The 23,408-nt window shown below is 41.0% G+C and overlaps 1 pseudogene; it reads left to right on the top strand.

Moving 5' to 3' along the window:
* Positions 1-2,561: 2,561 nt before the first annotated feature.
* LOC111147914 overlaps positions 2,562-23,408 on the top strand; it is a 29,128-nt pseudogene continuing 8,281 nt past the window's right edge.

The following is a 23,408-nucleotide window of genomic DNA, read 5'->3' as shown; positions in this document are numbered from 1 at the left end:
GATCGAGCCCCACACCAGGCTCTGTGCTCAGCAAGAAGTCTGCTTGCAATTCACTCTCTCTCTCCCTCTTCTTCTCGCCCTCCACCTCCCCCTGACATACATACACTCTCTCACTCTCTAAAATAAATAAATAAATCTTTAAAAAAGTATTCTAGATGAAAGAAGCCAATCACAAAAGACCACATAATGTACGTACCATTTACAGGTGGAATGTTCAGAAGAGGCAAATTTATATAAACAGAAAGTAGATTAGTGGCTTTCCAATATTTATGCTGCTGAAGTGAGCACAGATTAGTGGCATTCTAGAGCAGAGAATGGGTAGATGAGGGAAATGTGTGTGACTACTACTGAGTATGAGCTATTTAGGTGGATGATAAAAATATTCTAAAATTATATTGTGATGATGATTGCAAAACTCTGAATATACTAAAACCGTTGAATTGTACACTTTAAATGGATGATTTTATAGTATGTAAATTTCAATAGGGCTAATAAAAATAAAATCAGTGTTTAACTTATTTGGTTGTTGCAGGTTGATTTCCTATATATTATACATAATAATTATTTCCATGCAATTCCTTAAATGTCATTCATTTTTAGAGAAGAAATTATGATTCATAGAGGGAAAGATTGATTTTTAAATTAAAGTTCATACTTTCAATCTATCATCCAGAACCTATCCTCTGTTTAATGTTTTTATAGGAATATTAAAACATTTTGGGTAAACTATATGTCATATTAGAAGGTATAAAATTCTGGGGCTAAAGGAAATCGGCAATTATCAGTCATTTGTGGAGAAAATAACTTTCCAAGTTTTTTTCCCCACCTCTTTTCAAACGTTTTTAACAAAGGATAAAGAGGAAGGCTCTGTTGAACTCTGATAGACACTATAGTCTAAGATCAAATCAATAAAAAGTTTCCATGATTTTCCACTGAAGGTAGAGTTTCTTTATATTCTCTATTCAATAAAGATAACATGAAAGAACTAGATCAGACAAGTAAGAAAAGGCCTCTTTAATCCATGTTTGAATAGGACCTATTCTAAAAAGCATTCCCAGATATCCAGAGTCTTTCAAATGTAATTACCTATGATCCTATATAAAGTCTAATTTACAGTCTAATTGAGTTGCAGACCAACCTGCAATGTACAGACATCTACAACTTCAGCACACATTTGATTTTGTTAGTCTAAGCATGGGCCCTGGTATAATTCTTTTCTGCTCCTGGTAATAATTCAGCTATAGTGTTCCTTTCTAATAAAGCCCCATGGAAACTCTTGCATGAGATTTCTAATCTCAAAGAGAAAATATGAAAAATTAGTCATATAACTAAGAACATATGCTATACTTTCAGTACATTTTTTTAAAGATTTTATTTATTTGAGAGAAAATGAGACCATGAGTAGTAGGGAGAAGCAGAGGAAGAGGGAGAAGCAGGCTCCCCGCTGAGCAGGGAGCCCCATAAGGGACTCAATTCCAGGCCCTGAGATCACAACCTGGGCCAAAGCAGACACTTAACCAACTGAGCTGGCCAAGCGCCCCTTTCCAGTACATTTTAAATGTTTTAGGTCAGTTATAATAGGGGGTCACATCTGGCTGTTAGATGTGGATCACTGAATCTGACATCATTACATATTCTTCCTAAGTGGACCCTATAGGCTGATTAATGTGTCTTCTCTAAAATTTTTGCAACATTTCCTAGTAAGAACAATGAGAGGATCCTTAGGATGTCAATTTGTGTTTCAAAACTTTAAAGATGTGTGGCAATCTCAATGGTGGGTAGGATCCCATAATGATAATTTAATACTTATTATCACTAACTAGTAGTAGTAGCAGCAGTTTTGTGCTACCTTCAGGTACACTTCCTGGAACACTGCTCAAGCTTACTGAAGGGGAAACTGTAATCATGTCTACCTAAGAATCATAGGATTCTAGAGCTGGAAAATATCTTAGAGATACCTTAATTTTACAAGTAAAGGAGGCTCAGGTGATGGTCAAAAATGAAGATCCCTAACAACTTTATTGAGTGCTTGTATAGTCATACAGATAAATTCCACAGTACTGCTGTGGGGAGAAATTAATGTTAACACAGAAAGTATAAGGGAATAGTGTGATGGGGAAATCCTTTCAATTCCGAAGATAAGGTTTGCCCAAACTGTAATTCCTACTTTGCATTCAGTACTCTTTTGGCCTTGGGCAGTTTACCTAATCTCTCTAAGTCTCTGTTTCCTCATTGGTAAAAGGAACATAGTAGTACCTACCTCATAGGATTGTTGTAAAGATTGAATGAGTTAAATACATCTAAGGAACATGAAGCCCTATGGACTCTCCTTTTCCTTATGGAGCAAAGATTTTGCAGGGCTATGAAGACATGCCTACCTAGAACCCATCACCTCCCCTACCTCTTGTAGGGCCAGACTCCAGGTGTCTAGGACACTGGAATTACCTACATAAATGGTCCTGCGCCCATTTACAGGGCTAACTTCTGGACTGCTCTGCTGGAGGGTACTCTCCCGATCAGAGGCTGACCTGAAGGGACAGCTATTTGTGGGGTGGGAGAGCATGTACCTTAAGCTGGGACACATGGACTTGTGTGCAAGGCCCCTCATGGACAAAGTAAGAGGTAGGATGAGAAGAGAGGCAGCCTAGAGGCAGAGGCATTTCTCCTCAAGCTGCCACATTCTGGCATGGAACTCAAGGGATTCTAAGAATTCTGCATTTGAATCGGTCCTTCCAGGTTGTTATGAAGGCACATTTGACAAGAGGAAAGAACATATTTGGTATCTTGCTCAATATCTAACTTTTAAGTGTGTAGACATATGGAATGGACCCCTATAGTAAGTATTCTTGCCTTGCCCTGATGAGTGTTGGGGGCAAACCTGGTGCCTTGCCCGTTGTAAGCATTCGGTACATTTTAATTATTATTATTGTTGTTGTTATTGTAAGTGACCCTTCTCACTTCTAGCAAAATAAAATCTTTCCTTTCCCCCACTGACCAAAGACAATACACACAGCCTGCCAAGAGAACGATGATGTACAAATACTCAGGATAGAGATTTCTAAAGGCCTGAACAGAGAAGCAAAACCACTTTTCAGGTTAGCAAGTACAACCAGGAGGTAAGCAAAGCCCTTTGCAAAGATCAACCGCCAGAAATTCCATACTAAGCATGAACCCAGCAGCAGCAACTTGCACCTGCGAAGAATAACTCCCAGGGAAATCCTGTACAAAAAAGAATCCACACCCCCAGCACACAGCCACCCCGGGTAAACGGCCATAAGACAAGAGAGTGATCAGCAGATTTGAGAAGAGGAAGCGAGACCCGAGTAGAGATGAGCACTGATTATTCTCCTGGTCTCTGGGGCTTGGCGTTAGCATTGGTTCCTCCATAAGGATGAGCTGGGAGTGGAACAGAAGCCTACTGCTGTCCTGCACTATCTACTTTGATTATAGCAGACAATGTGGGTCCATACATGCTGAACAGATCCCTTTGTTAATTTTATAAAGTCCTGAATTTTAAAACATGTTCTGAAGAATATAGAACTTGATCCATTCCTTACACCTCACACAGCCATAAATTTCAAAATGGATCAAAAATATAAATGTAAATATATATATATGTGTGTGTGTGTGTGTGTGTGTGTGTGTGTGTGTGTGTGTTAAAAAAAAATATTGGCCAAAAACATGAGTTAATTCATCCACTATCTGGAGAAACATCTCTAATCATGATGCAAAAAAATTGCAAAAACTGATACATGCAATTACAAAAATAAGACTTTTTGCAGGGCAGAGAATATCATAACAAAAGTGAGAAGAAAATTTATTAACTGGGAAAAATATTTGTAACCAATATTGCAGAGAAAGAGTAATTATCTCTAATACATGAGTTTCTTTTGAGAAAAATGAGACCACTAACTCCATGGCAAAATGTGAATAGGTAGTTAATATAAGAAATAAAAATAGCCCTTAATCGTGTGAAAAAAGAAATGCTCAAAATAAGAGAAATGCAAATTAAAAACTACACAGATTTCTCTGCTTGGTCCCACAAATACCAACCTAATCTTCCATATTAGCTAGGATGTTTCATTCCTCAGACGAAAGGTGAACGATATGAACAGGAGATGACAGAGTGACCGAATGACCTAGCCAGGGGCACGTGGACTGAAACATGACCTGAGGGCCTGCTCTAGTCACTTTCTGCACAAGGCGCTCCTTCTCCAGGTCTTGGTGTGCTCCACTGTGAAATGAAGGGGCTAGACTCAACCACCCATAGGACGCCTTCCCCCTCTAAAACGTTATGGCCATTTAATAGCATTCGTTTGTTCTTGGCAATACCTGTTTTCAGGGAAGTCATACAATTCAGCTCCACATCTTTTATTGAGATCCTACTTCAAAGAGCGGTGAAAACAGGGTAGAATGGAGCTATTCACTCCCAATCTAGTGCTCTGTAAAAAGACTGGGTTAGCTCAGGCCCCGAGCCTCGCCTCACCACACTGCCCCACTGCCTTGTGCCCTCCCGGCCCTCCGGGCTGTCCCACGCCCTCCCACGTGGCTTGCCTTCTCTGCCTGCGGCCTGTAGCAACCCACACCTGAGGCTTCCTGGGTGAGAGTCGTCCTCCCGGCCCCCCACGAGGAGGAAGAAGAGATACCTGCAGCCTGACAAGCACACCCCCCCACCCCCCAACCCCGCAAATACTCGGTCATGCTGATGGCTTTGGTGATCCAGGCGGCAGCCCGGCCTAGGCTGAAGCGTCCAATCATGCGTCAGGTCCAGGCCGCGTTCCCCTTCATCCGGGGTCGGAGGGGTGGGGGCGATGGCGGTGGGGGTGGGGGCGGAAAGAGGGCCGGAAGGATTCCATCCGCCACAATCTCTCCTCCAACGCATGTTTCTCTGCAAGATGCCTAAAGATCCCGCAGAGCCCCAGGCCAAGGGCAGCCTCGGGGCGTGGACGCAAGCCTGATCCCAGTCGAGACGTTAAGGCGGCACCACAGGCTGAGGCCCTGTGGTGGCTCTGGCAGAGCAGGGGCGTGCGGGGAGTTTTCGCCCAGGACCTGGCCCCTCCACGCTGCTCGGTTGGGCCCAGCGGCCCTCCCGTCCCCAGCCCACGCCCACTGACGGCTTCAGCATGAAGTGTTTGCTAGGGGACTCCAGGGAGGGGGCGCCACGGAGCAGTCCAGGTCTGGCAGGCGCTGAGCACAGTGGGGAGAAGGTGATGCCCACTCCATCCGTGCCCTCTGAGAGGCCTCTGTGGCCCCTCTACCCCCTTCGCGGGCCCAGGAAAGCAGAGGGAGAGACTTTCCAGGGAGCACCAGCAGGCTCTCATCCCTCTCCCCTGAGCACAGAGCCTGGCCCCTCCACTTACTCCAGGACACTGTAGACCCTGGGGGACTGTCCAGTGGGAGTCACAGAGCCTCACTTTAGAGGCAGCACCCGCCTCCTACCTGCCAGTCTACCCTCCCAACTGGTAATGCCCTGGCTCCACTACCACCTACATCCTGTCCCCAGTGCCCAACTTCAGCCAGCACAGCCTACTGGAGGGTGGCCCCTGAAACTCATGCCCCCTCCTCCCGGGGTGGGGTGGCTGCTCTGGGATCTAGATGCTCTTCCAGGGGGTGCTACCCAACCAGAGCATCTGTGGTTAGCCACTCCCAGGATCCAGCTGGATCCACCCCAGGCTGGCTGCTCTCCTCTACAGTCTGTGAGGCTCCCAGAGCAGGGGCTGCTTTCCTCTCCTGCCTCTTCCTGCCACCACTGGCTTTTGGGGAACCAAGGCCAAGAGGACCAAGAGGTATCTGTGGCCACAGCAGCCTTGAAACACCAGGCCCCTGTGTGCTGAGAATCCACCGTGTTTATTGGACCACCCCACAAAGGATCGGGGTCAGCCCAGGCAGCGCCCTGGCCTTGATGGTCAGTCATGCCTCTCCTATCCCCAGAGGCAAGACTGGAAAGAGTGAGGACTTTGCTTGCAGTAGCCTCTTCCTGATCACACTGTCTCTGTCCATCTATCCTTCCTGCCATCCATCCGTCACCATGTGTCACTTCCCTTCCCAGGCTTTGGGCTTGGGGAGGGAGAACCAAATGGTGGCTCCAGCCTGAAGTCCTGTCCTCCCTCATGTGCCTGGGAATGAGGTAGCACCTTTCTGGGGAAAGAAAATCAAGACCCTGCTTGGTTTGGGTGGTGGTAGTGGGGAAGATAACAGTAAAGGAGTAGATAATAAAAAATAATTATTATTATTATTTAAAAATTTAAGAAATAAAAAGACTGGGTCAAATTTGAAAGTGTACTTAAAATCATGTTGTCAATTATATCTCAGTAAAACCGGGGGGAAAAACTTAATGGAATTATATATTTTTAAATGTTAAGTTTAATGGTATGTGAATTACATCTCAAGAAGAAGAAGAAAAAAAAAGAAAGTATCTTGGGTGGATCAAAGAGGTTTAAATAGTGATGTGAACCAGAGTATGAACCTTTTTAACTGAACAAAGAAAACCTGGATGGCAAATTTGGCTGGACCAACAGCGAGAAGCACCCTTTACCAAGACCAGTTACATAATTTGCATGGTCCAGGACAAAATGAAAATGCAAGGCTGCTGGTCCAAAACTGTGAAGAATTTTGGGGCACCCGGGTGGTTCAGTCAGTTAAGCACCTACCTTAGGCTCAGGTCATGATCTCGGGGTCCTGGCTGGAGGGCTCCCTGCTCAGCAGGAGTCTGCTTTCCCTCTCTCTCTGTCCCTCCCCCACTCCCATGCTCATGAACTCTCTCTTTCTCAAATAAATAAATAAAATCTTTTTTTAAAAAGTGAAGAATTTCTAGAGAGTGACAGCAGAATGTTAAACCAAATTCACACCCCTCTGGGCATGGGATCCTGTGTGACTGCACAGGTCACAGGCCATGAAGCTGGCTGTATTTATTGAACTGTTAAAATTTTCTAGGCCCAGGACAGAACACTCAATAGACAACTCTTTGAATTTTCACCACAAACTTGCAATAGCAATATTATTATCCCTATTTTGTGAGAAAGGAAATAAAGTCTTTAAGAGGTTAAAGAATCTACACAAGTTCTTACAGCCTGGAAACGACAGAGCCAAACTTCATATTGAGGCCTGACTCCAAAGTCATGTCTTTGCCAGTGGCCTTCAGACTTAATTGCCGAAAAAAAATTTTTTTTAGAGAGTCTTTTTTTTTCTTTTAAGATTTCATTTATTTATTTGACAAAGCGAAAGATCGGAGTAGGCAGAGAGGCAGGAGGAGAGAGAGGAGGAAGCAGGCTCCCTGCTGAGCAGAGAGCCCTACTCGGGGCTCGATCTCAAGACCCTGAGATCATGACCTGAGCTGAAGGCAAAGGCTTAACCCACTGAACCACCCAGGTGCCCCTTGCTAAAAATTTTTGAGTGAGTACACCAACATATGTGGAAACATAGGAAGATAAATTATACACATATACTACTGTCTTTATAAATCATGTACCTTATGAAGCATACAAAACAAAGACATTTTGAAGATGCCATAAATAGATATTCTAATATTTTCTTCCCATACCTCAACCAATTGCCTTTCACAACTTCCTGTAGTACCCAGGGGTTAAGGCTGCCTTTCTTCCAGACAAAATTAGAGTTAATAGTACTCAAGATGTTAATTTTCTTGGGGTGCCTGGGTGGCTCAGTTGGTTAAACAACTGCCTTTGGCTCAGGTCATGATCCTGGAGTTCTGGGATCGAGTCTTGCAGCGGGCTCCCTGCTCAACAGGGAATCTGCTTCTCCCTCTGACCCTTCCCCTTCTCATGCTCTCTCTCCCTCTCAAATAAATTTTTAAAAATCTAATTAAAAAGATGTTAATTTTCCTATGAAGTGTGAACATTTTAAAAAGATATTCTTAAAGGGTAACACTCAAAAAGGTGGTTGCTCATAATGGAATTTTAGGCCTTGTGAAACTCAAGGGGCATTTACTTTTTTAATCCTGGAGGCTGAGTTGCCTTGGAGAAATTGCATTTTGTTTGCTGATAAAACAAGCAGGCTGGGCCTGACCAAGATTTTTGGTGTATTCTAGGTTATCTGCACAGTTACATAGCAAAGGTGGATTAGGGGACGCAAGAAGGAAAACATTCACTTGACAAGTGCTTACTGAGTGCCCACGACAGGCCAGAAACCTTGCTGGTTGCTAGGGATATAGTGAGCCTGCCAGCAAAGAGCTAAGTGTGTTCTAAAGAAGCAGAGGGGGCACCATGCCAACAGAAACAACCTTGGAAAGAGATGCAGTTTGTCTTCTCCTCCTTGAACACAAACCTTTCGAAAGCAAAAACTGTGCTTACAGGTGCATTTTATGAAAAGATAGTTCAATACACTAGAACTTGATGAAAGGGGCGCCTGGGTGGCTCAGTGAGTTAAGCCTCTGCCTTCGGCTCAGGTCATGATCTCAGGGTCCTAGGATCGAGCCCCACATCGAGCCCCACATCGGGCTCTCTGCTCGGCAGGGAGCCTGCTTCCTCCTTTCTCTCTGCCTGCCTCTCTGCCTACTTGTGATCTCTGTCAAATTAATTAATTAATAAATCTTTTTTTTTAAGATTTTTTTATTTTATTTATTTATTAGAGAGAGAGAGAGAGAGAGAGAGAGCATGAGCACAGGCAGACAGAGTGGTAGGCAGAGGCAGAGGCAGCAAGCTTCCCGCTGAGCAAGGAGCCTGATGTGGGACTAGATCCCAGGACGCTGGGATCATGACCTGAGCCGAAGGCAGCCGCTTAACCAACTGAGCCACCCAGGCGTCCCATTAATTAATAAATCTTAAAAAAAAAAAAAAAGAACTTGATGAAAACCACAAATTGTCCTTTAAAATGTTAGAATCGACTTTTTATAAGTCATCTTTGTCTAAAATATAGTGCAGTTTTTAGATATTCTTGAAGTACTGGGATGCCACAAAGTGCCCTACAAAATTTGTTTTTGAATTCTGCTTTTATCTCTTTGTACATAATCCATCATAATCTGTGGTTGAATCCTGCAGGGGCTAAAGATGGACCTCCCAAAATAAAGGAGATTTTTACAACTCTTCCTCCAGATGGCGACAAAGGACCACGTCTTTAAAATAGGGTCTAGCTTGTAGCCTAAGATACCAACTCTGGGCTGTTTAAATTACATGGAAAATTCAGAATTTATTTCCTTACCAAATCTACAAGGAAAAAAAGTACAAATAAATGATACCTACAGAATTGTATTTTTCTAATATCCTATTAGTTTAAAGGGTAAATTATTTAGATAGACTGCTTTGTAAAAGTAGCACCAGGAAAAAAAGGATGGGAGTAGAAAGAAGAAAATTGGAATCATAGATTGTATATTGAGATGGGTATGTCAACAACTCTTCACATTCCTTTCTTTGGTTGCTATGGTAACTCCCAGGTTCATTTACTCAGCCCTTAATAGAGCTCTGAAATCAGTGGAATGTTAGAGCCAACCTGCCTGGTTCAAATCTTACCTCCACCCCTAACTAAACATGTGACTCTCAAGTGATTTAACATTGCTCTGTGTCTCAATTTCCTCATCTGTAAAATGGGGATGATGAGTAACTGAGAATAAGCATGTGAAGCACTGAGCACAGTACCTGGCACATACTACATATTTAATAAATCAGCAGTCACCACCAAATCACCATCATAGCCACCCCTACACCATCTACAAAGACTCATCAAAACATTTTTTTCACTGCATTTTAGGAAGAAGCATGGTTCTTAGTATTTGCCAATCCCGGATAAGGAAGGAAACACTCTGGGGCTAAACAGTATAATTTGAATATCTGGCTCATTGCTTAAAATATCAAAATGTTCAGTTTTTCATTTTGAAGCAGTCAAATAATTTGATCAATGAATCACTCCATTCCATTCAATTGCCATTTAGAAGCTTTCTAGTTTTTGCCGTAACAAAAAATTACATAAAGCAAATTTATGCAGAAAGCCACATTTTTACCAACCCATTTCTTCTTTTAAGTAGATTTTTGCATACCCAATCTATGTTTCTAGTCTAGCATTTACTCTGTAATTACTAGGAAAAAAAGAGAAAAAAAATAAGTATCATTTGCTTCAACCTTCATGAATAAGTTTAATCTACTCATATTTACAGGAGATGCTTGGCTTTATTTTAGAGTTATCCTCTTTTTGCCTTTCCTTCTTGATATTGCTAATTTTCTCAGGGCTTAAGCAGTTCTTTCAACATTCATCCTTTCCACTGCGATTAATTTTTTTAATTGTCAAAATCATTTTCCATATTAACAGCCAATATGTCTGCTCTCAGCTGATCAAGATTCAGCTGGTCTGTTGATGTGGTTGATCTTTTTTCCTTCTAAACAGTTCAATTTATCTACAAAATCCCAATTGTCTTGCTAACATTCCTCAACTGATTAATTGTGTATCCTCTACCCAGCATTGTCTTTTAAATTTGAATGCTTTGCTTTTGATAGAAACATTTCTCATTGTTTTTCTACTTACTATCAGTGAGACTCAAGCCCTTTGGTAGCAATGACCATTGGCACTGTATCATCCATCCACATTCATGTCTCCCTGCTTCAGCCTGATGGCAGAACTTGTGGAGAAATATGGAGCCACAGACAGAGATCCTCTTAAGAACCCTGGGCCAGGGGGCACCTGGGTGGCTCAGTGGGTTGAAGCCTCTGCCTTTGGCTCAGGTCATGGTCCCAGGGTGTTGGGATCGAGCCCCCGCATCGGGCTCTCTGCTCAGCAGGGAGCCTGCTTCCTCCTCTCTCTCTGCCTGCCTCTCCGCCTACTTCTGATCTCTGTCTTCCAAATAAATAAATAAAATCTTTAAAAAAAAAAAAAAGAACCCTGGGCCAGGAGAGTCAAAAGGACACGCCGATAGGGTAAAGCTTGTTTCCCATTAGCTAGATAAATAGACACTTTTTAAAAATTAAACTGTGGTTTACACATTTTAATTTGTTATCAACATTATTTGGCTGCATTCTAAGATTTTTAAGAGATGTTTTTTAAAGTCAGAGAAACTTCATTTGTATGATCTCTGGTACTATTTCCATGTTTCACTTAATTCCTATTTGTGACTTAATCAGAAGGAAATAAGCCTATCCTCTCTAACAAAATATTAGAGAAAAACATGGTGTGACAGTCTCTTTGGTGTCCCCGGTGAAACATTTCCTGGTATTCGTGCCTTTGTGCATTCAAGTCCTAGACTCTGGCCTTGGTCTTGTGAGTGGCTTTGGCCAATGGGACATTAGCAAGTTCGATGCAGTAGAAGCTTAAGAAGTACTTGCACTTGGAGGGGGTGGGGGTGGTTGTCCTCCTGGAATGCTTTATCTTAGAGCTAGACCCCTGAAACTTCACAAGTGGAGGGAAACCATTTGGATGTCCCAGTTCCAACCAAGCTGTTGACGGAATACAACAGCGAAAGCGTCCTTGGCTACACAACATGGGGCAGAAGTTCCTTCCAATGGAGAGGCATCAACCCACAGAATCATGAGAAGTAACTGGTTATTGTTTAGCTACTGTGTTTGGGGATGGCTTTTTACACAGCAATAGGTAGCTGAAACACATGTAAGAAATTACCTTCTCAATGACACATGGTGTTTACCCTAGGTTTCCTCTTAGGAGACCATCACTACGTATGCTTTTCATTTTGATAAAGATTCAGCTCTCAATTTATATCCAACTGAAATTTCAGAATGATGCCCGACCCCCTCTGGTGTGCTTTGGCCTTTGAGCTATTTAAAAATCTCCCACCCAGTGCAGCCCTGTCCTCACTGAATCCCTACCAAGAAGTCTGGCTGGCTGGCGCTCTAAGAATCACAAATTTTATTTTGGAAATCGCTGACAGATTGTTTCACAGAATATTGTCATAATATCATGTCACTGAATACTGAGTTGCCGTCATGGGAGCAGATTTCTATGGAGATTAGGCTTATCTTTTTAGATTTCTATGATTCCAAGATTTCCTTTTTTGTTAAACTGTGAATTTATTAAAAGTCATTATGAAACCATAGAAAACTAAAAAGAAAAGTTTACCTACAAAAGAAGTCTGAACAATGATGGCAGACTGGTTGAATCCTCTCCAGCATGTCCACACAATGGCGTGCTATGTACTGAGAAAACAATTAGTGAGTTCAGTAGTACTGACCTCCAAAGTCCTCCCGGATAGAGCAGTAAATGAAAAAAAAAAAAAAGCAAGTTTCAGAACAGTGTGTATGGTATGCTACCCCTTGGGGTAAAAGGGAAGGAAATCTATTGCATGAATGCATGATATATTTAAAAATCTAAGAACAGGAGTGGGAAACTAACACTAGGGGATTAAGCACAAGAAGGAAACTTTTCACTATTATACCTTTTTATATTTTCTTGTTTTTTAAACATATGAATGTACTACCTATTCAAAATATAAAGTAAGTTGTTTCAGTTTGGGAAGACATGAACTAAAATATTAGCAGGGATTGCCTCTGGGAGATAAGATTTCACATATTTTTTTCCTTTTTGTTTATTTGTATTTCCTATTTTCCCACACAAAAAAATTTTCATGTAATTTAAAAAGCAATATTTAGGGGCACCTGGGTGGCTCAGTGGTTTAAGCCTCTGCCTTGGGCTCAGGTCATGAACTCGGGGTTCTGGGATTGAGCCCCACATCGGGCTCTCTACTCAGCGGGAAGCCTGCTTCCTCCTCTCTCTCTGCCTGCCTCTCTGCCTACTTGTGATCTCTGTCTGTCAAATAAATAAATAAAATCTTTAAAAAAAAAAAAAGCAGTATTTAAAAATTATCAAATAAAAAAAAAATCCACTGATAGTCCCACCGCTCAATCCAAACACCAACTATTACTTTTCTATGCATAAACCTTGTAATCACAAATACATACAATCGGGGAGCCTGGGTGGCTCACTCATTAAGTATCTACCTTTGGCTCAGATCATGATCCCAGGGTCCTGGGATCGAGCCCTGCATCAGGCTCCTTGCTTGGTGGGAAGCCTTCTCCCTCTCCCACTCCCCCTTCTTGTGTTCCCTCTCTCTGTGTCTGTCAAATAAATAAATAAAATCTTAAAAAAAAATACACACAATCTGGTATCCATTATCTGAATATATTAAGGTTTACATAACCCTTTTCCTATAGCTGAACACTTTGACACTTTTTACTGTATCATTTCATAAATAATGATGCAATCAGATTGTACAAAAAGTTTTCCATATGTGCAAGAGATCCTCAAAAGTGACATTCTGTTTCAAATGGTATAAACATTTTCAGAAGCCTGATATGTACTGTCTAAATGTTTTCCAAAAGGATTGCTGCCAGTAGAAATTTATGAGAACTCCAGGTTCATTAAACTGTCATTAGCCTTGATCAACATTTTAAAAACCTTTGCTAATAGTTAAATTTGAAACTCTTTATAATTTGTCTTTACATTTCTTTGGAACTAATACAGATGAACATTTTTCTATTTGTGTGCTGACAAGTTTAATTCCTCCCTAAATATTTTTTCAAGTCCTTTGCCCATATTGAGATTCTAGAGGGTTTTCTTTGTTTACAGGTTTTTAATTATATTTTAATTATTAGTGCTAGACACCTTGTTGGTCCTTTTCCTTAGAAATACTTTCCCTCTGTCATCTGCATTTTATTCTATTTTATTGCATGTAGAGTGTTGTTTTTATTTATTCATACCTATTATATATGCCTTGACATTGCTAACCTTCAGAAGTCTAAAGATTCACTTCTATTTTCTTCTAATTTGATATACTTTGATTTAAATTTTTTTCTTTAATTACTTAGAATTAATTTCTGTGTGCAATGTTAGAAAAAGACTCAGATAGATACTTTTAAGGCTATCAAATCCCTTAATAGAATTGGCTGAGTGATCTTTCCTTTTCCCATTGATCATGTGGCCTTCTTTATAATACTTTTGTTTCTTAGGCGTACTAGTGTCCATTTCTATCACAGTTCCTATGTTCCACTGATTTACATTAGTATCACACTCTTTGCTGAAGTCTGAGAACATCTTTTCACAAATGGCAGTGCTCTAACCCATAGAGATCATCATGATCATTTCTTTGATGCCACCTCTTAATCTGATGTTTATTTATCATCCTCTTCAGGTAAATAATTTTACCTTTCAAAAATATTCCACAGTTTTTGTTGGAAATTTGTCAAACATATAAATTAACTTGAGTAGAAACTGGGTTTGTTTCGTGTGTTCAATTTTCTTGCTTCTAGGGGCACCTGGGTGGTTCAGTTAGTTAAGCATCTGCCTTTGGTTCGGGACTTGATCTTGGGGTCCTCAGGTCATGATTTCAGGGTCCCCACATCGGGCTCCCTGCTCAGCAGGAAGTTTACTTCTCCCTCTCCCTCTGTCCTTCCACCCACCACCGCCCCCTCCCCAAGCCACTGGTTGTGCTCTCTCTCTCTCTCAAATAAATAAATAAAAATCTTGAAAAAAAAAAGCTCTCTCTCTCTCAATCTCTGCCCCTCCCCGTTTGCACTCTCTGGCTGTCTCTCTAAAAAATAAAAAATAAAAAAAAATAAATAAATAAAATAAATATTCTTGCTTCCAAAAGGAACATGTTTCTTCTTTCCATTTAGTCAGGACTTCCTGCAGCTCACCATCATTTTTGTTTGTTATTTTGATTGGTTGGTTCGGTTTCTTCTTACAGGTCACCCATATTTCACATTAAAAGTATTCCTTGGTACTTTATAGGTTTTGTTTTGTGAACAAAATAAAATGTTGTTTTATTTTTCTGATTCTTCCTTACATGGAGGACTTCTAGTGATTATATATTTACCTCAAATCTGGCCCTTTTGGTGGTTCTATTATTATCCTGGAAAACAATTTCCAGTTTGGGTTTTCTGGAATACAAGTTGTTTTGACACTTAAATTGGCCTGAAACTCTGTTAATTTGTGGGGGGTGGATCATTATTGGTACCACAATGGCCAATCAAAGGGATGATCTGAATGTTTACTTCCCATCAATTTTACTGTTTTGTGGACACATCCCTGTTTTAGGGATGTTACCATGGAACCTTGTAAAAATAGAATTGTGAATGTATGCTGATGAATTACAAGTCTAAGAACAGTCCCTGATTTAGATGTGAGCCATGCACCCGGCTAACTCTCGCTCTGTTTTGACAATCACAGGTGAGGAGAGGTGAGAATCCTAAAATAGAAAGGAAATTGAAGAAATAAGCAGAATGACTGAATCAGTAGCTGGTTTTAATTACCTGCCCAGATGTCTGAGTATGTTCCATATTTAATTGGTTCTACCTTGCCGCCTTTGTACAGATAAAGATTCCTAAGAGAATTGGGAAGTCGTGGAGATTTGTAACTTGGTGCTACTACAAAGGTACCCATATTGCCTTCCTTTCATCTTGGCCAAGAAATGAGGTTGTTCTTTGTCCACTTCATTGCAAGTCTCCTTCAGATACACATGGAAGTGGGCTCTGGTTCCCTTTGTCTTATCCCAGGGGCAAACATGGCCAACAGTGCTCCCTCTGGTGGGAAAATCACCTTGCCCAAGCTCCTGACTACAAGGATGGGAGCAGGGCATTCTGCTCCAGTGAAGAGGACCCACAGGGAGGATAGGTGATAAAAACACTGAGAGAACATTTAGGGGGAGGGGGACAGAAAGTTTGGTATGGACAGATAAATGTTTTACAGGTAAAATAAAGAACTGTATAATACGTTCTGTGTACTCTGTGTACACTACAGCATCTAAGCATCCAACTTTCCTTCAGCTAATGGCTGCAGCTTCTTTCCTGCTAAAGACCTGGTTGATGAGTTACCTAACAATACGTATCTCCACCCTCCAGACAAAGGTGAAGAGAAAGGACTTAACATGTAAATACCTGAAACCAAGAAACTTGGTAAAAACCAAGAAACTTCTGTTTCTTGGTCAAGATCGGTGAGCAAAAAGTCAAGATGGAATAGCAATTTAGCAGAGGATAAATGTTCAAGTGTGTGTACACATTAGAAGGAATATTTCCATTGAGCAGTGTCAGTAATATGCTAGGAGTTTCAACACACTACAGGTAGTAAAGAACTAAGAGAAATGACTTGTGCCCTGAGAAGCCGCAGGAGGAGGATAGAAAAAGTCATTATTTTATAATAGTAAATTAAAAGTACCCCAAAGGATATAAAAATACAGATTCAAAGGGGGACATGCACCCTGATGTTTACAGCAGCATTATCAACAATAGCCAAACTATGAAAAGAGCCCGTATTTTGGAGTCATATGAATAGATAAAGAAGATGCTGTAGATATATATCTATGCTGAAATATTACTCAGCCATGAAAAAGAATGCAGTCATATGGACGGAGCTAGAGTGTATACACTTAGAAAATAAGTCAATCTAAGACAAATATATGATTTCACTCATATGTGGAATTTAGGAAATAAAACAGATAAACCTACAGGAGTGAGAAAAAAGAGGGGAGAGGGAAGTAAACCATAAGAGACTCTTAATGTCAGAGAACACACTGCGGGTTGATGGAGGGAGGCTGGTGGGGGATGGGCTAAATGGGTGACGGGCATTAAAGAGGGCACTTGTTGTGATGGCCCCCGGGTGTTGCATGTAAGTGATGAACCACTGAATTTTACTCCTGAAAGTAATATTGCATTGTATGTTACCTAAGTAAAATTTAAATTAAGAATTTTTAAAAGGTAAAGCAGCAATCTCTATTTTTTTTTTAAGATTTTATTTATTTGACAGACAGAGATCACAAGTAGGCAGAGAGGCAGCAGAGAGAGAGAGAGAGAGAGAGAGAGAGAGAGGAGGAGGAAGCAGGCTTCCTGCTGAGCAGAAAGCCCAATGCAGGGCTCGATCCCAGGACCCTGGGATCACGACCTGAGCCAAAGGTAGAGGCATTAACCCACTAAGCCACCCAGGCACCCCTAGCAATCTCTTTAATAAGATCTGTAATAAACAATCCCTGTCCTGAAAATCGGCCTCATGCTGCGCAGTGGCACGGCTTTCCAAGAAGCTCTCTCAGGCTGACAAGGCCAGAGGAAACAAATATTCAATTGATTTTCTTCCATATTTGTGTGTTCTGACCTAGTGGCTCCCTCCCTTTTTCTTCCTAGATGGGTGCTCTCTTTGTGGATTATTCTGGAATAAAAGTAGGATGCACTATTATTCTTGGTTACGGGGTGGGTGAGATGGGAGTTCAGATGATATCCTGTTCTGGCAAAGCTGTTCTCCCTCCAAGCTAGGAGTGAAAGCTGACCACTTGCATTTGGGGATGCATGGGCTCAACCTTCCCTTGCCTTGTTCACCACTGCACCCCAGAGCATGAGACAGTGAGTGCATGGCACCACTGGTCACAGTAAATTGTTGCATGAAGGCAATGCTTACCTGTGTTTTCAGCCTTTTATCTGTTCATTCCTGCAACTCCACAGGACTTCCTATCCTTCATAATGTTGTTTCAGACCTGGGGTCCAAGACAGAGGAAGAGGGACTTTTTTCTTCTATCTTCCTTTCTTTAGATACCATTGTCTCTGCTATGAGCTCTGTCAACATTAAGAACATATTTTTTTCCTGAGAAAATTATCGAGGACTAAAGAGTCACTCATTTCCTCAATTTGGTGGAAACCAAGACTGTGTCTTAAGGAACCGCCTCCATTCCTGGGAGATGGCCCAGGTTATAGTTGCCACAAGGGTCTCAGCTAGAGGAGACGCCTCTAGCTGACAAAGAACCATTAGGAATTGGGAGAGGGGGTGAGGAGATGGATTTTTTTTCAATTTTAGACTTTCATTTATTTGGACTTTGACTCAAGGGGAAGATCTTTGATTTCAAAATGTAGTTCCTTTGGACTTTATCATGCAATCAGTTCTAATCTTTAAACTTTCATTTCTCCCTGAGAATTTGTAATGGATGAGGAATTTATATATACATCTGGGGTCTCTTTATAATGTTTGCATTTTATGGGTGAGGTATCTTACTGTTATCATTTGCTCTCATCAAAGAACCTCTGGTGATAGACAATGTGACTGATTTAAATGGGGGTTGGAAACAGAACAGGTGTTCATTTCCAGTTCTGTGTAGAGGAACCCTGGGGCTTAATGTATGGTTGTGACCGATCTCAGAGCCTTCTATAGGCAACACCTAAACTACCCAGCAAATTTTAGCAGGGGAGAGGGGGTGCTGAGCCTTATACACTTTGCAGGGAGAGAGCAGTTTAAGGAAAAAGGAACATAAATGATGAATACAAAATTAGGTTTAGGGCCATGGGAGGGAGCTGAACGAAGGAGGATCATGTAGCATCCGTATCCTTAGCTTTGATAGATCCAGCATTCTCCCCACCTGTGGTCTGGAGGACACCCAAAGAAACAATGGCCAGTCCACAAGGACAGGAGCAGGACCCTCCCCATGAGTTTTGACCTCTCCCAAGATAGCTATACCCCCTGCTGGGCCACACACTTAGAACTTGCTTGCAAAACCATACAAAATGATGTCATTATTCACAACAGACTCCTTTCGTAAGTATCTGTGGCCTCCGCTGTAACCTCACTGCCAAGTGAGAATGAAAGTGAATCTTAGACTGAATTCCTCTACCCATGTAAATGCTGATTAGCAATCAGGTAGGAAACAATCCTACAACCTGTTCTGGGATCTCTATGAAGTCCCAGCTCTGTTCTATGCATGGAAGATTAACTAGATGCAGATATGACAATATTCTGGAGACAGGGTAGAGTCAGATTCAGGCATAATAATTGTCCACAAAGGATTTCAGAGTGGGTCTTTCCCCCTAAGAACAAGGATATTCTCCTACACAAGAAGAGTAGTAATATCCAAATTAGGGAATTTAACATTGATACTTACCTATTATTTAATCCACAACCTATATTCAAATTTTGTCATTGTCTTAGTATTGTTCTTTATATCTATTTTTGGTCTTGGTCTGGGATCCTTTCCAGGTTGCAGGATCATGAAGTCTCTCTTTCTCCTTGAACCTGGGACCGCTTCCCAGTCATTTTTTGCCTTTGTCCACCTTGACATTTTTGAAGAGTAAAGACTAGTTAGTTTGTAGACTATTCCTCATTTTGGTTTTGCCTGACATCTCCTCATGAATAAATTAAGGTTATACATTTTTGGCAGGAATGATACAGAAGTGATGCCGTGCAGCCTATTGGGAAGCACGTGACATTGGTTTGCCCCAATACTGGGTGATATTAATTTTGATGGCTTGGTTACAATGGGGCACTCTAAGATTCTTCACTATAAAGTCACTACTTTCACCCTCACATGATTAATAATCCATCATCAGGAAGATACTTTGAGACTATGTAAATACACAGTTTGTCAGGAAACCCACCCACTATTTTAGGTAACATTGATGAGTTTCCAATTCAATCATTTATTTTTATTGTTTCATTTCTATTTTAAGGGAGAGCTTTGTTTCAGTATGAACTCATGAAATTTTATTTAATGGGTTGTTATCCACTACCACTAAAATTTTAAGTAACAGTGGAATTGTCTATAATTTCCAGCCCACATCTTGTATACCTGTCATTTGACTGATGACATCCATTTATCTAATTACCAGAGCTTCTGTTGCTAATCAGACATTAAGAGAGCTGAAGCACGTTTAGTAGCCCAATGACCCCTGGAGTGTATATTCCTGAATTAGGAAAATTGAATACTCACAGAGTGTAGATTAAAGAACATAGTTACATCACAGAGACTATGCTGAAGAATTTAAATTATACAGGACATCAATCATTAAACTTCAGAGGTCAACAGAATAAAAAGTTGGGTAATGTTAAGAGGAAATGTACTCACCTCTTCTTGGAACTGAATTAGTATGGTTTTCGGTCTCTGATTCAAGCTCAGCTCAGCCCCTCCCTACACTTTTCATTCTTGGAAACCTAGTTTGCCTGTGTGGAGCTCACGTTCGCTGCTCCTGGCCGTGCTGTAGGCTTAACAACAATGTCCTGCCCTCACTGGAGGAGGCCTGAGATAGTCCAGTATCTTCTGCACTGGGCAGGTACATCTGTCTAATGCTCAGATTCAGTTACAAAGTCCATTGCCCCAACACAAAACCAATTCTTCCAACCTAGACTTGACCCCATCATAGAGTTGATGTTTTGGCCTTTCTCTGCATACCTCTTGTCTTATTTCTCCATTGGTTTAGAACACAGTTGGGAAGAGGCTAAATTTTCTGGCCCCCTCAGAGACCTCAACCTTCTAAGACCCATCCCTTTCATTTCTACATCAAGACACTCAAGCAGCTGCTCTCTGTGTTGATGACAGCTTTTCTTTGTTATTTTTTTAAGATATTTATGTATGTATGTATGTATGTATGTATGTTTGTATGTATTTATCAGAGAGACTGGAGAGAGCACGCACAAGCAGGGGGAGCAGCAGGCAGAGGGAGAAGTAGACTCCCCGTCGAGCAGGGAGCCCTATGTGGGACTCTATCCCAGGACTCCAGGATCAAGACCTGAGCCAAGGGCAAACACTTAACCGACTGAGCCACCCAGGAGTCCCAACTCTCTCAGCTTTTCAACATATTGAAGTATCTTCCAGATTAAAAGTCCGAAGTTTGTCTTGATCCTCCTCACGAGAATGCTAGTGCTCCCTGGGGTCTCCGTGTGCTGCTTCCTGCTCTGTCTCAGCTCCTCCCAGTTGATATTCCATCTAGCAGCTTGAATCAAGCTGTGGAACCAAAGCAAACCACTTCTCTTTTCGAATCCCTCCATGATCCCCTCTCTTTTTCAGCATCCAAGTCAAAGTTCTTACCATGGCCTACTGAAATGAAAACATAGTTTGGATTGTAAACTGGGTGGACTGTACTAATTTTAGCTTGCTTATGGCCTAGTGCTTGTTACCTCTCTACCTCTTCCCCTTGCTCACTCCTTTCCATCCACTCTGACTGTACTTTGTTGCTCAAACACCTCAGGAGCATTTCATCCTCCAGACCTCTGCCCTAGATATTCTCTCTTCCTAGAACAATTTTCCCTATTTATCTGTGTTACTCATTTTCTTACCTTCTTTGAGATTTTCTCAAATGTCACCTTCCCAGTGATTCCATTGCCAGACCCCCAAGTTGTAACCCCCTCTCAAATACATACAACTCTTTAATCTCTCTCCAGTATGCATCAGGACTAATATAACTATATGTTCTATTTAATATTATGTTAATTGTCTCTGTCTCCCCACTAGAATGTAAGATCTCTCAGAATAGAGCATACACCCAAAGAGAGAATCAGAACTCTGGAATATAGAGAGATAATCTAGAATGCTACTATTATGGACTATGTGCTCCCCCACCCCTTCTCCCCACCCAATTTATATGTTGATGCCTTAACCCCATATGGCCATATTTGGAGATGAGTCCTTTAAGTAAGTCATTAAGGGTGGGATCCTAATCCAATGGGATTAGTGTCCTTACAGGAAAAGACACCAGAGAACTTCCCATACCTCTGCTTGTTTGCACAAAAAAGTCATGTGAGCACACAGCAAGATGGTGGTTGTCTACAAGTCAGGAAGAGAGTCCTCACCAAAAAGCATCTTGATCTGAGACTTCTAGCCTCCAGTACTATAAGGAAATAAATTTCTATTTTTTAAGTCACTGAGTTTGTGGTATTTTTGTTATAGCAGTCTGAGCAGACTAATACAGTCACATAGATTTTTTTTAAGACACATATTAAGATGGTAGAAATAAATCCAGTATATGTGTAGTTAAAACAAATGTAAAGAGTTGAAACTCTCCAATTAAAAAAATAGAGTTCATCATGGGTGCCTGGCTGGCTCAGTCAGTACAGCATGTGAGTCTTGATCTCAGGGTCATGAGTTCAAGCCCCAAGTGAAATGTAGAGAGTAGTTAAAAAAAAAACAAAAACAAAAAACAGAGTTCACCAGACTAAATTTTTGAGAATCCAGGTATATGAAATATAGAAAAGATACACCTAAAACATAAAATAGTAGACCAGGGGAAAATAGTGATTGAGAAATATACAGAATGCAAATTATCAGCAAAATAAACTTTCTATACTAACCAAATGAAACAGAGTATCAGACAAAGTAAAGTTTCAGGCAAAATCATTACTAAACTAAACTATTACAAAAAACATTACTAAACTAAATTACTAAAGTAACTACTAAATTACTAAAGTTTAAGGCAAAATCATTACTAAACTAAGATAAGGGTATAGTATTTAAAAACTTCAACTCATCAGGAAGGTGTAAAAATTCCAGACTTGTACAGACCTAATATTAAAGTTGAAATAACATAAAGCAAAATTGATAAGACACTTTCTGACTCATTTGATGCCACAAACATTGAAAGATAGGAAAGTGATGCCAGTCTCACTCACACAGGACTGCAAAAATCCTAAATCAAATTTAGTAAAACACATGTGGCAATGTGAAAGCAAACAAAATAGTGCACCATGCCTAGTTTGATTTTATCTTAGGAACACAAATTTTGCTAAATAATATTACTACAGATGCAATTTATTTTCCCACAATTTAAAAGAGAAAGAAACTTGTAATTATCTCAGTAGACACAAACAGCGCTGCCTCTAATACCTGCAGGGCTTGGGACAAGAGTGCAAATGGAGGCCCACATATCATGTAAATGATACTTAAAAGTCATACATCAATCTAAGAAAGTGATAGATAAAAATATGCTTTATCCTACTATCTTGGTAAAGTACCTCCATAAGGACAACATTTTAAAAATATGCATAAAGCCTTGGGACTCTTTTTTTTTTTTCTTAGATTTATTTATTTGAGAGAGAGAGGGGCTGTGCACTCCAGGGAGCCAGGGCCAAGGGAGAGGATACAGGCAAGAAGCAGACTCCAGGCTGCTGAGCACGGAGAAGCCAGAGACAGGACTCCATTCAGGACCTTGAGATCATAACCTGAGCCCATATCAAGAGTCCCATGCCCAACTGACTGAGCCAACCAGGGGCCCCAGCAGATGCATCTTTTTGATTGTTCTCACCCCCTCTTCCTTCACTTCCATGAAAAACTAATGCCGGCATTACACAGACTACATGAATGCTTGTCAATTCACAACTTGGTAGGTAAAACAATATAAGAGAATTTAAATTATTGAAATTAAATTATTGGAATTTTTCTAATGAAACATCGTCATGGATTGCTAAGCACATTCTAACTGTGCTGGGATCTACACGAATACACAGGATACTAGAAATAATGTCACTTCAAAAGAGAAAGCCTTCTGGGAAGAAAAAAAGTGCTTACATTTTAAATGGTTGTTTATTCTCCCATTGCCTCTGAAACTGCACTGTTATGCAAAATTCAGATGTGAGAGAAAAATTCTATACTAGTGAGTGAGTAGCTGATGGGAAGTTACCGACAAGTGCATCACTCAGGAGACCTTCCTTCTGTTAGACTCTTCTGCAGTTGTGACTTCATCTTTGGAATTGAAAGCTTTGTCCAAACCCTACCAAGCACATGC

This window comes from Enhydra lutris, unplaced genomic scaffold (assembly GCF_002288905.1).
Source record: "Enhydra lutris kenyoni isolate GAN:26980312 unplaced genomic scaffold, ASM228890v2 scaffoldscaffold18, whole genome shotgun sequence".
NCBI classification, from domain to species: Eukaryota; Metazoa; Chordata; class Mammalia; order Carnivora; family Mustelidae; genus Enhydra; species Enhydra lutris.
Note: the sequence above shows the minus strand (reverse complement) of the source record. Positions and strands in the feature narration are given on the sequence as shown.